This window comes from Microcaecilia unicolor, chromosome 5 (assembly GCF_901765095.1).
Source record: "Microcaecilia unicolor chromosome 5, aMicUni1.1, whole genome shotgun sequence".
Classification (NCBI taxonomy): Eukaryota; Metazoa; Chordata; class Amphibia; order Gymnophiona; family Siphonopidae; genus Microcaecilia; species Microcaecilia unicolor.
Window position 1 is genome coordinate 250,527,053 of NC_044035.1, and position 14,062 is coordinate 250,541,114.

General features: G+C 46.0%; 1 protein-coding gene across 1 annotated transcript in view; it reads left to right on the forward strand.

Moving 5' to 3' along the window:
• The window catches only part of NDC80 (NDC80 kinetochore complex component), a 296,861-nt gene that overhangs the window by 29,546 nt on the left and 253,253 nt on the right, over positions 1-14,062 (forward strand).

A 14,062-nucleotide genomic window follows, 5' to 3' on the forward strand; every position in this document is an offset into this window, starting at 1 on the left:
CACTGGGCTTCACTTGTTCGGAGGTGTTGGGCGCGCTGTCGACGATCACCACAGGGCCAGTGGCGTGAACGGCGGCCATTTTGTTTCTCCCTCCATCTTATCAGTCGGGGATCTCTCTGCTGAAGGTAAGGCTGCAGTTCATAGAGCAGTTCGGCTCCAAGATGTGTACACTTTTGTATGTGCTGAACGGCGTATTCTAAAATGCTCTTCACATCAGCAGGCAATATTTGATTGAAAGGGGGCTCCTTTCATATATGGATATATAACAAGCTTTTCTTCTTTTAAATTTCTATGTATCACGGGGCTGTTAACACTAGTTTTTTCTGGTGCTCAGTCACTTTTCATTGCCTGGTGGAAAATCTACATCTTATCATAATATCATAATTCATTTCAAGCATTTTCCTCAATAGCTGTAGTATTTACAGTGTTTTAAGAACTTTAGAAACTTCTCTATAGGCATAGAGTAAATTTCTGTCTTTCTCATTCCCTGGTGAATAGGACTACATTGTCTAAGAGTCAATTGATTGGTACTTTGCAATTCTGACCATAATATCTTAGTTCCTTTCAAGCATTTTACTCCATGCCTATGATGTATATAGTGTTTTAAGAACTTAACAGACACTCTCAATGGCTGTAGTGTTATACAGTGTTTCTTTTTCCGACTTTAAGAAGCCTTCTCTAGAGGCATACAGTATATTGTTCAGATGCCATGGGGATATATCAGCTCTTTCATATTCTCTGAGGGACAGTCCTGTCTACCAAGCTCCCAGTCACTCAGCTGCCTTAGCAGGCATGCTTTATTCATGTCTTCCCTTCTTTTCCAACTGCCTTGAAGCCTCTCATATTTCATTTTAGCTTTCTTCTGGTTTTACAGGACATATGGTCACTTAGAGAATAAAGTCATCCTTTCACTTAAAGATAGTGGACGGTCCTCAAACCATCTACTCGTGTTTGTCTCTATCAGTTCAGCATTGGCAGATTATAAACATCCTGGTTTGGTCCAGTATGCCTATACATACCATCTGCTATCTCTTCCTCTTCCTTAGAGACCTGATGTTATATCAAGCTTTCTTGAATTCAGATACAGTCTTGTCTACACTGCCTTCACCAAGTGGCTGTGGCACAACTTCACTTTTTTTTCGTTACAGGTAATTTCCAAGTTTGTCCTTTTTCATTTTCATTCTATGCGCCTTCACTCCAGAGTGTTCTTTCAATTGGAAGGGGATTCACTCACTTCCTGTGTATTTATACCATAGGTACATAAGTATGGTTATGCTGGGTAAGGCCTAAAGTCCATCAAGTCCAGCATTCATATCTAATGGGCATAGGTACATAAGTTTTTGCCATTCTGGGGGAAGCTCAAATGTCCACCTTTCTACAGCCAGAACAGCATTAAAGAAAAAAAAAAAAAACCTCTCACGAGAGTATCGAACAGAAATCTCTGCTCCAAAAGCAAGGCTTTGCAGTAATTCTGCAAACTAACGCATACAATATTTGCCATGGCTGTTCACCACTAGGAACACCGGGGACCCTGGGCCTAGGTTCGGTGTTTTAACCTGAAACAAGCTCAACATTCATATCTATGGGGTGTGAGTCTGTACTACTACTACTACTTAACATTTCTAGAGCGCTACTAGGGTTACGCAGCGCTGTACAAATTAACAAAGAAGGGACGTTCCCTGCTCAAAGGAGCTTACAATCTACATCTCAGTGAGGGAGGACGCATGACCGTGGTACGTGGATTAGTGGTATGTGGATTAGGGAGATCCAAGAAATTACAGGCCGGTGAATCAGACGTTCATACTGGGACAATTTTTTTCTGTCCGGAGCGTACTACCATAGCTGGTGGACTCCTATATTCAGAACTTTCTATATTCAGAACTTACCCAACTATGGAACGCCATAGAGATAGGGTTGGAGTTTGTAGCCCTATTTAACTGGTGTCCTTGGTCACCCTTCCTCTTCTCCTCAGGATCCAGAGAATGGCTAGTTTTTTGCTTATGCATTAACCGGTCATTTTCAGCAGTACTCTCTCTTCCGTTCTTTTATAGATCTAAGAGGATGTTCATTGCGCTCTTAGGGTCATTTCATTCTTACCTAGACGACTGCCTAATTGGAGAAAGTCTTATCAGCAGAGTTCTCAGGTCACGCACCGGGTGTTGCATTTCTTACAGTCTCTAGGTTGGGTGGTGATTGTAGCCAGGCCTCTCATTTGATCTCTCATTTGATCTCTCATCAGATATCTCTGATTTTTCTCTTGTTTAGTCAGGTTGGCGCACAGTCTTTTGCCTCCTCTGCAAACATCCCAGTTTATATTTTTCTTGGTGACCTTGGGCCTTCGGCCATTTCCTCGCTCTATTCTGCAGAATGCAATTTTACTCTCTAATGCCCAAGAAGGAATTTTCCTTCATACTATTGCGAATCTCAGGGTCATCAATCGCGCTATTTAAGTGTCATCTAGTTATCTCAAGAACCTTAGTTCTGTCATTGGGATGCTTCGTGCAGTACACTTTTGGCAGAAGCTTTTTTGTATATATTTTTTTTCTGGGGGACCTCAGCAATTCGTTTTACCTTCGGGTGAATTTTGTTTTCCCTACTGACAAACAAGGCGGAGAGAGCTATGTTGGTCCTTGCCATGGCAATGGGTTATGTCATCCGCCAAGGAGGAGTTAAGAGTATACTCTTGAGTTTGTACTCATTTTTTCTTAGTTGTGTCACCCTGCATTTAGGTGAATGGACTCTCATTTTTTCAGCCTTACTTCCTCACTGCGACACTTCAGGGCTATCTCTTTTTGCCTTCAGGCTCATGAACATTTCTTGCTTCTTCCGTTCAGCAACAGTCTTGACGGAGACAGGGACAGATGCCAACGTCCAGCCAGGGGTTTTTCAGCCTTCTTTATGCGTTTCTTCCATCATCTCACTAGGTATTTACGCAGAACCAAGGCACCCTTCTACATCCGGACCCCCAGTCACTCAAACTTATGGCGTGGTTACTGGGTCTGCAACATCTTTGATATTTTCGCAGGAAGTACTTCAAGTTTTAATTGCTTCCAGACAGAAATCTACATTAAAGTCCTATGAATCAAAGTGGCGACGGTTCACTCTGTGGTACTCCTCTCGCCACTTCATTCCACAAACAGTATCCATTTTGCATGTTTGGAATATCTTCTGCATCTTGCGAAATCTTGTCTGTCTTACTCATCCATTAGAGTTCATTTGGCAGCTCTATCAGTGATGCATGATACTGTTGACAAACCGCACGCTTATGCAGCATCCACTGTCAAAGCGGTTTCTTAAAGGAGTCCTGCACCTGTACCTCCCGCTTCATCCACCAGCTAGGTGAACTAGGTGAACAGACTCTTAAAGTTCTGTTTTTCTAGTAGCCATAACTTTTTCTATAAAGTTTTCCTCTTCAAGCAGTGTTTCCCAGTAGCCATTGCAGCAAGTAGATCTATGTGTGGAATACTTCTATGGTTGGTAACTTCTTTTCGGTCTGCTGTAGTTTAAAGTTTTCACCTTTCCCAATCGGTTTTTTTCTTATTGGTTTTTGTCCTTCTAGCCAGTAGGCGTAAAAGTTTTTCATTGTTTCTAACCCGCTATATCGCGAAGGATCAAGGAAATGAGAATGTCTAATTTCTCTTCTCGCTGAGAGGGCAGTTCCACAGCGTATACAACATATTCCACAACTTCAGAAGCGGGCTCTATTCTTACTACGGCGATTTTTGGTGCTCTCGGTGCACATTGGTAAGTTGGCAACTTAGTCCTAGTTTCATTTTATTTTGCTCATTGGGACACACTACATGTTAGTTGTCGCCAGGTGGCCTATGCAGCATGAACATTTCTCTGCAGTTTTCATAAGGTCCCTCCCTCAGATTACTGCTTTGGTACTTCCCATCAGTCCAATCCTGGTCCGGTCCGGAGGGACGCTAAGGAAGGAGAAATTAGATCTTACCTGCTAATTTGCTTCCTTTAGTCCCTCCGGACCGGACCAGGCCCCTCCCATGTTCTCTCTACTCTTTAGCTTCTTTTATTAAGTAGGAAGTGTATTCAGTAGGAAGTGTATTCATTCCTTACAATTCGTGGAACAATACTATATATATACAGGAACTTTACGTGGTCTATACCACTTCTCTGGTGGTTGCTGGTGAGCTCAATTGCTGGAATCTATCTATAAAACCTTAAATACGCCATACCACTTCTCTGGTGAGAGTTGTGGCTGAGCTCAGTTGCTGGAATATCTATAAAAACCTTAAATATGATTTACCACTTTCTGGTGAGAGTTGCTGGTAAGCTCAGTTGATGGAATATATATAAAATCTTAAGTGGGCCATACCACTTCTCTGGTGAGAGTTGCGGGTGAGCTATATTAATGTGAGCCATACCACTTCTCTGGGGAGAGTTGCTGGTGAGCTATATTACATGTGAGCCATATCGCTTCTCTGGTGAGAGTTGCTGGTGAGCTATAGTAGAGTGAGCCATACCACTTCTCTAGTGAGAGTTGCTGGTGAGCTGTAATACATATCGGGCCATACCACTTCTCTGGTGAGAGTTGCTGGTGAGCTCTGATACTTGGCATTGCCGAGGGCTTTGTGGCTGCTAGGATTCCATACGGCACAGAAGGTCTTTCTTTCTTTCCTGCTTGCTATTCAAATACTGAGGCTAAGGTCACATGGCCAGGGCTCCTATTGGCTCTCTAGAGTCAGAGTTTTTTCTCAGTCTCCACCTGCTGGTAGGCGAGCACAACCCATCAGTCCAATCCTGGTCCGGTCCGGAGGGACTAAAGGAAAGCAAATTAGCAGGTAAGATCTAATTTCTCCTTTCAACTGGCTCCCCCTTTTCTCTAACGGCTACATTTCACTCTTAAGTTTCTATGCTACAAATCTGGAATTCCTCCTATAGAAATGGATTGGCCATTTTGTTGGGGGTCGGGGGAGCTCATATCTTTGGAACTCCTAGTCCAGTTTGGTTAATTTTTGAATTCATTGTGACTTCTTACTAGCTTTTCCTTCATGCTAAGTTTCATTTAATTCTGTTACACTTTTGGAGAGTTATTTTGGCTCCAAACAGACACACACAGGTTCTCAAGCTTTTCTATAATTCTTTCCAACTTTTATCGAGTTGGAAAGAAGAAAAATAGCTAACTGATATGGTCGACACCAATTCTAAACTTACATTAAGTAGCTTCCCACTATTCTAGAACCTGTAGGCTAGTTGTGTTCCATCAACCAGCACCTTTAGTGTTCACTCTGGTGGATCCTCTTCTACTTCTATCCCTCTGCCTGTCGGCGTACCTCAGGGTTCTGCTCTTGGTCCCCTCCTCTTTTCTATCTACACTTCTTCCCTTGGTTCATTAATCTCATCCCATGGCTTTTCCTACCATCTCTATGCTGATGACTCCCAAATCTACCTTTCTACCCCTGATATCTCACCTTGCATCCAAACCAAAGTTTCAGCGTGCTTGTCTGACATTGCTGCCTGGATGTCTCAACGCCACCTGAAATTAAATATGACCAAAACCGAGCTTCTCATTTTCCCCCCCAAACCCACCTCCCCGCTCCCCCGTTTTCTATTTCTGTTGATGGCTCTCTCATTCTCCCTGTCTCCTCAGCTCGAAACCTTGGGGTCATCTTTGACTCTTCTCTCTCCTTCTCTGCTCATATCAACAGACCGCCAAGACCTGTCGTTTCTTTCTTTACAACATCCGTAAAATCCGCCCCTTTCTTTCCGAGCACTCTACCAAAACCCTCATCCACACCCTTGTCACCTCTCGTTTAGACTACTGCAATCTGCTTCTGCTGGCCTCCCACTTAGTCACCTCTCCCTCTCCAGTCGGTTCAAACTCTGCTGCCCGTCTCATCTTCCGCCAGGGTCGCTTTACTCATACTACCCCTCTCCTCAAGCGCTTCACTGGCTCCCTATCCGTTTTCGCATCCTGTTCAAACTTCTTCTACTAACTATAAATGTATTCACTCTGCTGCTCCCCAGTATCTCTCCACACTCGTCCTTCCCTACACCCCTTCCCGTGCACTCCGCTCCATGGATAAATCCTTCTTATCTGTTCCCTTCTCCACTACTGCCAACTCCAGACTTCGCGCCTTCTGTCTCGCTGCACCCTACGCCTGGAATAAACTCCTGAGCCCCTACGTCTTGCCCATCCTTGGCCACCTTTAATCTAGACTGAAGCCACCTCTTAACATTGCTTTTGACTCGTAACCACTTGTAACCACTCGCCTCCACCTAACCTCCTCTCTTCCTTCCCGTTCACATTAATTGATTTGATTACTTTATTTATTTTTTGTCTATTAGATTGTAAGCTCTTTGAGCAGGGACTGTCTTTCTTCTATGTTTGTGCAGCGCTGCGTATGCCTTGTAGCGCTATAGAAATGCTAAATAGTAGTAGTAGTAGTAGTAGTAGGACTTAAAACTGAGCTGAGACAAATCTCTTGGCATCCAGTCTAGCTCCTCAGTATTTTCTATCTCCAGCAGGTGGATGGACACACTTTTCAGCCTCTGGTTCTGAGTGATTTGCTCCTGATCCACTTGGTCAACTGGTCCCCAGTTGAGCTTTGTGGGTGGCTGGAGTCTGCAGAGTCATATCTGGAGGTGTTCAGATCCCTGTCTGTGGTGCCCTGCAAATTTACTTCTTTCCCTTCACTTCTCCCTTGTTTTCTGTAGAGCTCTCCTTTTCCATCACAACAACCTAAAATAATAAAAACAGAGAGAAGGAAAGCGCATGGGACACGGTATCAGTCCTGTGCCTTTCTTATCTGTGGTAAGACTTCTGAAAACTGTGAACGCGGGGAGGGGGGGGGGGGAGCAGCTGACAGTGGTAAGTCTGACTAAAATTTGACTCTGAACCACTTGGAAAGCTGCAGGTTCTACTTGATGCAAGGGAAGGATCTTGACTCACACGAGACACATTGTGCTGCTCTGGTGACAGTCAAGTTGAATGGCAACTCCTGCAGAGGCAGTTAAGCATTTTTCCAGCTGGCTGGGTTGGGGCAGTTTGATGTGGGAGTGCTGGAACAGGTGTCATTTTATCAGGGGCAAACTGGCAGTGAGGAGAAGCCAGAGGCATGGAACACAGCCGCTATTTTACAGCCTCAAGGCCTGACAGAGCATTCAGCTTCAACGGGATCTTTGTTTTCACTGGAGTTTATATTGCTCTTATACCAGGCCTCTTTACTGAAACAGGGACAGAGTGTCAGGTTCTCAGGTTCAGAGCCTGCGGGGCCGGGCTCTGGAGCAAACGTGAGCCCTTGGGCTGCTGACGAGGAGCGACAGCAGCAGGCAAAACCCACCAACCAACGCTGGGCAAGCACACCGGCACCGGCAGGGACTGCAGGCACCGCCCAGCGAGCCGGAACACATGGACTGGAATCCCCCGGACTGGAGGACACAGAACTGGAACACTGGACTGCAATCCCCCGGACTGGAACACACACCGGACCGGAACACACTGGACTGGAGCACACTGGACTGGTCCCCCGGACTGGAGGACACAGGACTGGAACACGGGACTGGAGCACACTGGACTGGTCCACACAGCTTCACCTGCACTTAGCTACTAAGCCCCCCAAGAGTTGAGCTCCTGGGTTCGAGTAGCCGACAGGACTTACTGGACGACCGGATGACATAGGGACCAGGACTGGAAACAGAAGTGCACCTAAACCTAAACTGATCTACGTGCTCCCAAGCCCTAAACCAGCAGGAGTGTTCCTAACAGTAAACTGACAAAAGGACTTCCTAAGCCCTATACTAAACAGGAGCTCCTAAGCCCTGCTCAAGAAAGGGACTTCCTAAGCCCTAAACTAACAGAGCAGGGAACTAAACACAAAGCTAACACAGGTGCTACTAAGCACCAAGCTACAAGCAGAGCTTTACTCTAATAAGCTAAACACAGAACTAACCAGCTACCTAAGCACTGTTCTAGCAAGCTAGAAACAACTAACAAGGTGCTGCCTAAGCACTACTCTGGCAAGCAACCAGAAGAGCTCCTAGCACTAAAAGGGAAGACAGGGGAGCCACAAGGAAAAAGAAGGGAAGCTAACACATAAGCCAGAAGTGATTCTAAATCACCAAACACCAACAGCAAAGACTGCAATGCTCCCAATAGCACAAACACCAGAAGTACTAACAGCAAACTCTGCAGTGTTCCTAACAACACCAAACCCTGAAGTACTTCTATCAGCAACAGTGCTTCCAAAGCCCTACACACAGCAATGCTTCCAAAACCAAGAGGGAAAAGCAGGGGAACCATAAGGGAAAAGCAGGAAAGCTAAACACACAGTCACCAGTGCACACTGCACTAACACTAACCTGGCCCTTAGCAAAAGCAAGCAGGGAAACTAGACACAACGTCAGAAGTGCACACTGCACCACCCTACCTAAAGCATACACCACTGTTGCAAAGGCCCTGAAGGAAACAAGACCACTTCCTTATCAAGGCCCTCCCTGATGATGTCACACTCCCTAGACCTAGGCAAAAGCACACTGACCCAGAGAGGCCCAACCCACACCAATGCAAAACCGTGAAACCCTTGAAGCCAGTACACCCAAAGAGAGTTAGAGCAACTCAGGCAACACACAGCTGTAGTAAAGTAAAACAATTAACCTAGGGTTACCATACGTCCGGATTTCCCCGGACATGTCCTCTTTTTGAGGGCATGTCCGGGGCGTCCGGCGGATTTTGCCCCCGCCCACGTTTGTCCGGATTTCTGGACAAACGTGGGCGCGGGTGCGGGCAGGCGCGTGCGTGCGGTGGGCGTGTGGGCGGGCGATCGGCGCGTGGTCTCCCGTCCCCTCCCCTTCCTTACCATGTTCCCTGGTGGTCTAGTGACGTCTTCGGGGCAGGAAAGAGCCCCCTCTTTCCTGCCCGGAGCGCTGCCTCCCCTGTCTATCATCCTTCTCGGTCTGGCTGGGGATTCAAAATGGCCGCCGAGAGTTGAACTCTCGCGAGGCCGCTTCAACTCTCGGTGGCCATTTTGAATCCCCAGCCATACCGAGGAGGATGCAGCAGGCAAGGGCAGGCAGCGCTCCGGGCAGGAAAGAGGGGGCTCTTTCCTGCCCCGAAGAGAAGACGCTACTAGACCACCAGGGCTAGACAGTAAGTGAGGGGGGGGGTATGTGATGGGGGGGAGGGGACTATGTGACGGGGGGGGGGGGAATAGGGGCGGAACCTGGGCCTGAAGGGGGCGTGACAGGGGCGGGGCATGGGGCGGGGCGGGGTAGGGGGCGTGACGTGTGTCCTCTTTTTCAGAGGACACAAAATGGTAACCCTAATTAACCCCATGCTGCTGGAAGCTGCCAGCACAGAGAGACAGAGCCAGCTCAGAAAGGACAGAGAAAAGAAACAGAAGCCAGCTAAGAAGCTGACTCCCAGGAAAGAGTTAAGTTTGAGAGGGGTTCAGACCCCAATCATAACACAGAGTTGTTGCAAGGTGCTTGTTTCTTGCCCCTCTGGCTCCAAAGAGATCTTGTTTAGACCTCCAGGTGTGGGCAGATGAGGCACACTACTTCTCTCTCCGTATCTGATGTGACCTCAGTGTATTCAAAGTGGCCATCATTGAGGGAGATGATTCAAAAGTACTGCGGTTCTTTCATAAAGATGAGCTCGGTATTCTTATTTCTGAGGCACTGGCATTGCTTTCCATTGAGGAGCCTTCTGCTTCTGAATAAGGAGTTCCATCTCCGTTGATTATGAGGGGGCTTAAAGGTCCTTCTAAGGCCTTTCAGATGCATACAGACATTCAGAACTTGATTACAGAAGAATGGGTCTCACTGGACATGGTGCTCTCCTTTACCCATTAATTCTGGAGGAGAAAGGTAAATTACATCCTCCCAGGTTGGACTCCTTATTAGGGCGGTGACTATGACTACCTAGCTGGTGGGAGGGGGCATTGCCCTAAAACACCTACAGGGTAGGAATGTAGAATGTTTGCTGAAACAAGCCTTTGAAGTGGCCTCTTTGGACCTTCAAGCAACGGTGTACATCTTTGTTCATGGCAGTCAGCAACACAAGATGGGCATGGTAACGCTCAGCTGGAAGTGGGGTTGGTTGGCCTAGTTGGCAGATGTTATTTATGACATGTAACAGGTTATGGCCTATAGTATGTCTTTGGCTGTAACGACACAACGGTAACTGGTTGCGGCACTGGGCAGCAGATGCAGCATCAAAGTCATGTCTAATTAAACTGTCTTTTTGGGGCAAGTGGCTGTTTTGAGAAGATCTCAGTTACTTGCTGAAAGAACTGGGGGAAACTAAGCCACAGTGGTTGCCAAAAGCCTGTGGTCGTCTGTCTTCAGGGAGCTCTCAATCTTGAGACCGATGGTATTGGCCTGGTCGTCAGCAATATGGCATGCATGAAAGAAGTACTTCTGACCAATCTTCCTTTCCTGTGGATAGGAAGTCCTCAGTCAGCTGGGGAACCCAATGCCTCCAAAGCATTGCAGTGATATGAGACTAGTCCACTCTTCTCTTCCTCTGGTGGGAGGACATCTTCAGAAATTTCAGGAGGAGTGGACCAAATCTCTTCAGACCAGTGGGTTCTGGATAGTCTTACAGAAGGTTATAAATTGAACTTCTCCCACCTGGTCGCTCCTCTCTTCTTGCAGTCTCCTTGTCGAAAGGGAACCAAGGCAGTTGAGGTTCAGGCCACCGTAGATTCCTTGTTGGGCGCTCCGGGCATTGTTCCAGTTCCCCAGGCCAAACAAGGGGATCTGTCTACTTTATTATCCCAAAGAAGGAAGGCATCTTTCATCTGGTCGTGGCTCGCTAAGTTCTAAACCATTGCCTCGAGTGGCCTCGTTTCGCATAGAGATTACTAAGAGCAGTCATATCCTCAGTTCAAGCGGGAGAATTTCTCAGCCCTCAATCTCAAGGAGGCATACTTGCATATGCCCGTGTGGCTGCTGCATCAGAGTTTCAGCATTTTGCGGTGTTGGGCTGAGGCTTGCAGTTCAGAGCTTTGCCCTTAAGAACATATGAACTTTAGTGTTGCCATACTGGAACCGACTGAAGATCCATCAAGCCCACTTTTTCCAGCATTGGTCAATCCAGGTCACAAGTACCTGGCAAGATCCCAGAAGAGTAAAACAGATCTTGTGCTGTTTATCCTAGAAATAAGCAGTGGATTTTCCCAAGTTCATCTTAATAATGGCTTATGGACTTTAATTTTAGGAAATTAGCCAAACTTTTTTTAAACCCAGCTAAGCTAACTATTTTTACCACATTATCTAGAAGCGAATTTAGGGTCTATCCGTAGCACAGCTCAGGTCCACTTGTGCTTACACTAGCACCCACCTCCCATTAACTGAGTCACAAATGCCTCTGGGCGAGTCCTCCTGCTCTCCAGTTACCCCCAGTGATTTCTAGGTTACTGGAGACCACCTCCCAGTGGGCCCACGGTTTCCCAGAAAGCACTCGCAGACCAACACACCAGGATTCTTTATCAGTCCAGACAGGCAGAATGAACAAACAAATGTGTTTATTCTCAGAATTTGGAACAGTGGACAAAAAAGAATGTGCAAAGAGCAAACAGTAATAAGTAACTGAAAAATGGATCAATTAGAAAACTAACTAAACATTTGCATACTTCTAGAAAGTACTTGGGGATATCGGGACATATATCTGTTCACAGAGATTGAGCAAAGAGATCTCTCTCTCTCTCTTTTTCTCTTTCTCTCCTGGGCTAGACCAGAAGCAAGAGCCAGCATCTGCTGGGTAATTTCAAACTCCAGGCCAATCCAAGCCCCAGAACAGTCAAGTTTCAAATAAACACTGGTTACATCACTACAGGCACTTCCTATTATCTGTGTGCCAACTACAAGAAAGAGAAGTCAGTCCCCATCTGCTGGCCAAATAGGAGAAATACACTTCAGAACATAATCAATGTACGAAAATATCCAATATATTTTACAGGCTTAAAACACACTGTTTCTTCATACCAGCCCTTTCAGCTTTTTTTTCACCATTTTCCTCATTTTGTCATAGTCACCCTTTCAAAAATTGAATGCTGCCACAGTAGATTTCTTTTGTGACTTCACTATAGATACCAGCTCAAATTTGTTCATTCTACGATCACTGTTTTCCAGTGGATCCAACACCGTTACCTCTCATACCATGCCCTTCATTCTGCTAACGACTAGATCTTAAATAGCAGCCCTTTCTTGTTTGTTCTTAGACCATTGCTCCAAGAAGCATTCCTTTATTAACATCTAAGAATGTTACCTTCCTAGTGCTCCCTGAGGTAGCATTTATCCAGTCAATGTTGAGGTAAATGAAATCACCCATTATTATACTGTTGCCCATTTTGCCAGCTTTCCTAATTTCTGTGAACAGTTGTTCATCTATCAGCGGACGGTAGTACAGCCCTACCAGTATACTCTTTCCCTTCACACATGGAATTTCTATCTGTAAAGATTCTACACTGCTATCTATTTCATGTAGAATATTTATTTTGTTTGACTCAGTTCCCTCTGTGGTGTTTTGCTCACATCTCAGCAATTGAAGCCGATGGTCCCCTCCTCTGTTGTCAAAATGCACATGATCAATTGCAAAACATTTCAGTTCTTGAAATAAATGGCTATATGTCATACAATGTTCAACCAGTGGCTCATCTTTAACTTGTCATTGTAGCTTACTCCAATGTTCAATGAGTCTTGTTTTCAATTTTCTGGATGTCTGTCCCACATAGTGTAACTTGCATGGACACTGTATATAATAGACAACAAACTCTGTATAGTATGATGTTTTATATCGTAGCTCATATTCTTTGCTGTTACCCAGATTATCAAATTTGTGTACGGTCAAAATCACATCACAAATTGAGCAACTCATACTGGGTTTTTGTCCAGTGTACAAAGCTGTTGTGGCCACCTCATCGGGCAAGGATGAAGGTGACAATAACTTCTTTTTTTTTTTTTTTTTAATTTCTGCTTATTTTATATGCTAATCTAATCATTTTTTTTTAATCTGTGAATGCTAGAAGACTCTTCAGTATCCCACAATGTTTCTTCAAAATCTTTGTTGTTTGTTTACTCCCTGGGCCGTATTGTAGGACACAGGTTACTACTTCATCATCAGTGTCATTTCTTCTATGTTCTTGATACAGAACTTCACGATAGTTATATAAAGCTCTTTATATGCATGGTATATGCAGGGTTGCGAGTTCCACTTTGTGGTGTTTTGCTTGCTACTTATTGCAGCTGCAGTGGTTGATGGGGCATGGTTGCGTTACAGAGGGACCTTCTGCTGTTTGGGCAGATGCATACTGGATTGTTCCAGAGAGCACTTAAGCTTATATTGGTGATGTCACTGGCATTGGATTCCTAGGCAGGGGGAGGAGTAGGAAAACACACGGAGCGTGTTTCCCTACTCCTCTCCCTCCCATTGGACACTCGCCGCAGCCAATTCGCTGTGAACGGGGATGATGGCTGTGCTGGAGTCTGACCCGCTGCTCTTTCCCTTCTCCATCTTCCGAGTCGCCACTGAGTGGACCCCGCCCTGAGCCCTCACCCGCTTCCTCCACATTGGATTCCTAGGCAGGGGGCGTACTCCTCCTTCTCCCATTTGACAGTCGCCGCAGCCGATTTGCTGTGAACGAGGATGATGGCTGCGCTGGAGTTGGAGCCGCTGCTCTTTCCCTTCTCCGTCTTCCAAGTTGCCACTGACTGGACCCCGATCCCTGCCTTGAGCCCCCACCCACTTCCTCCACATTGGATTCCTAGGCAGGGGGAGGAGTAGGGAAACACGCTCCACATGTTTCCCTACTCCTCCCCCTCCCATTGGACACTCACCGCAGCCAATTCGCTGCTCCCTGCATCGCGGCTGCTCCCCTCTCCCTGACGTCACTATTATCTACTGCATGAAGCAGACCGCCTCCGGCGGATTCCACGGTCCCAGGCAGCCTCAGAACGTTGGAGGTGAGAATTATATAGAACTAGCATAAAGTGTAAATACAGTTGGTGTAAATGTCTATGCCAATATATTTCAAATACACATGTAAATTATGGTAGAATGTAATCAGCATTTACGTTGAACCTAAACTCCACTCCTGTGCAT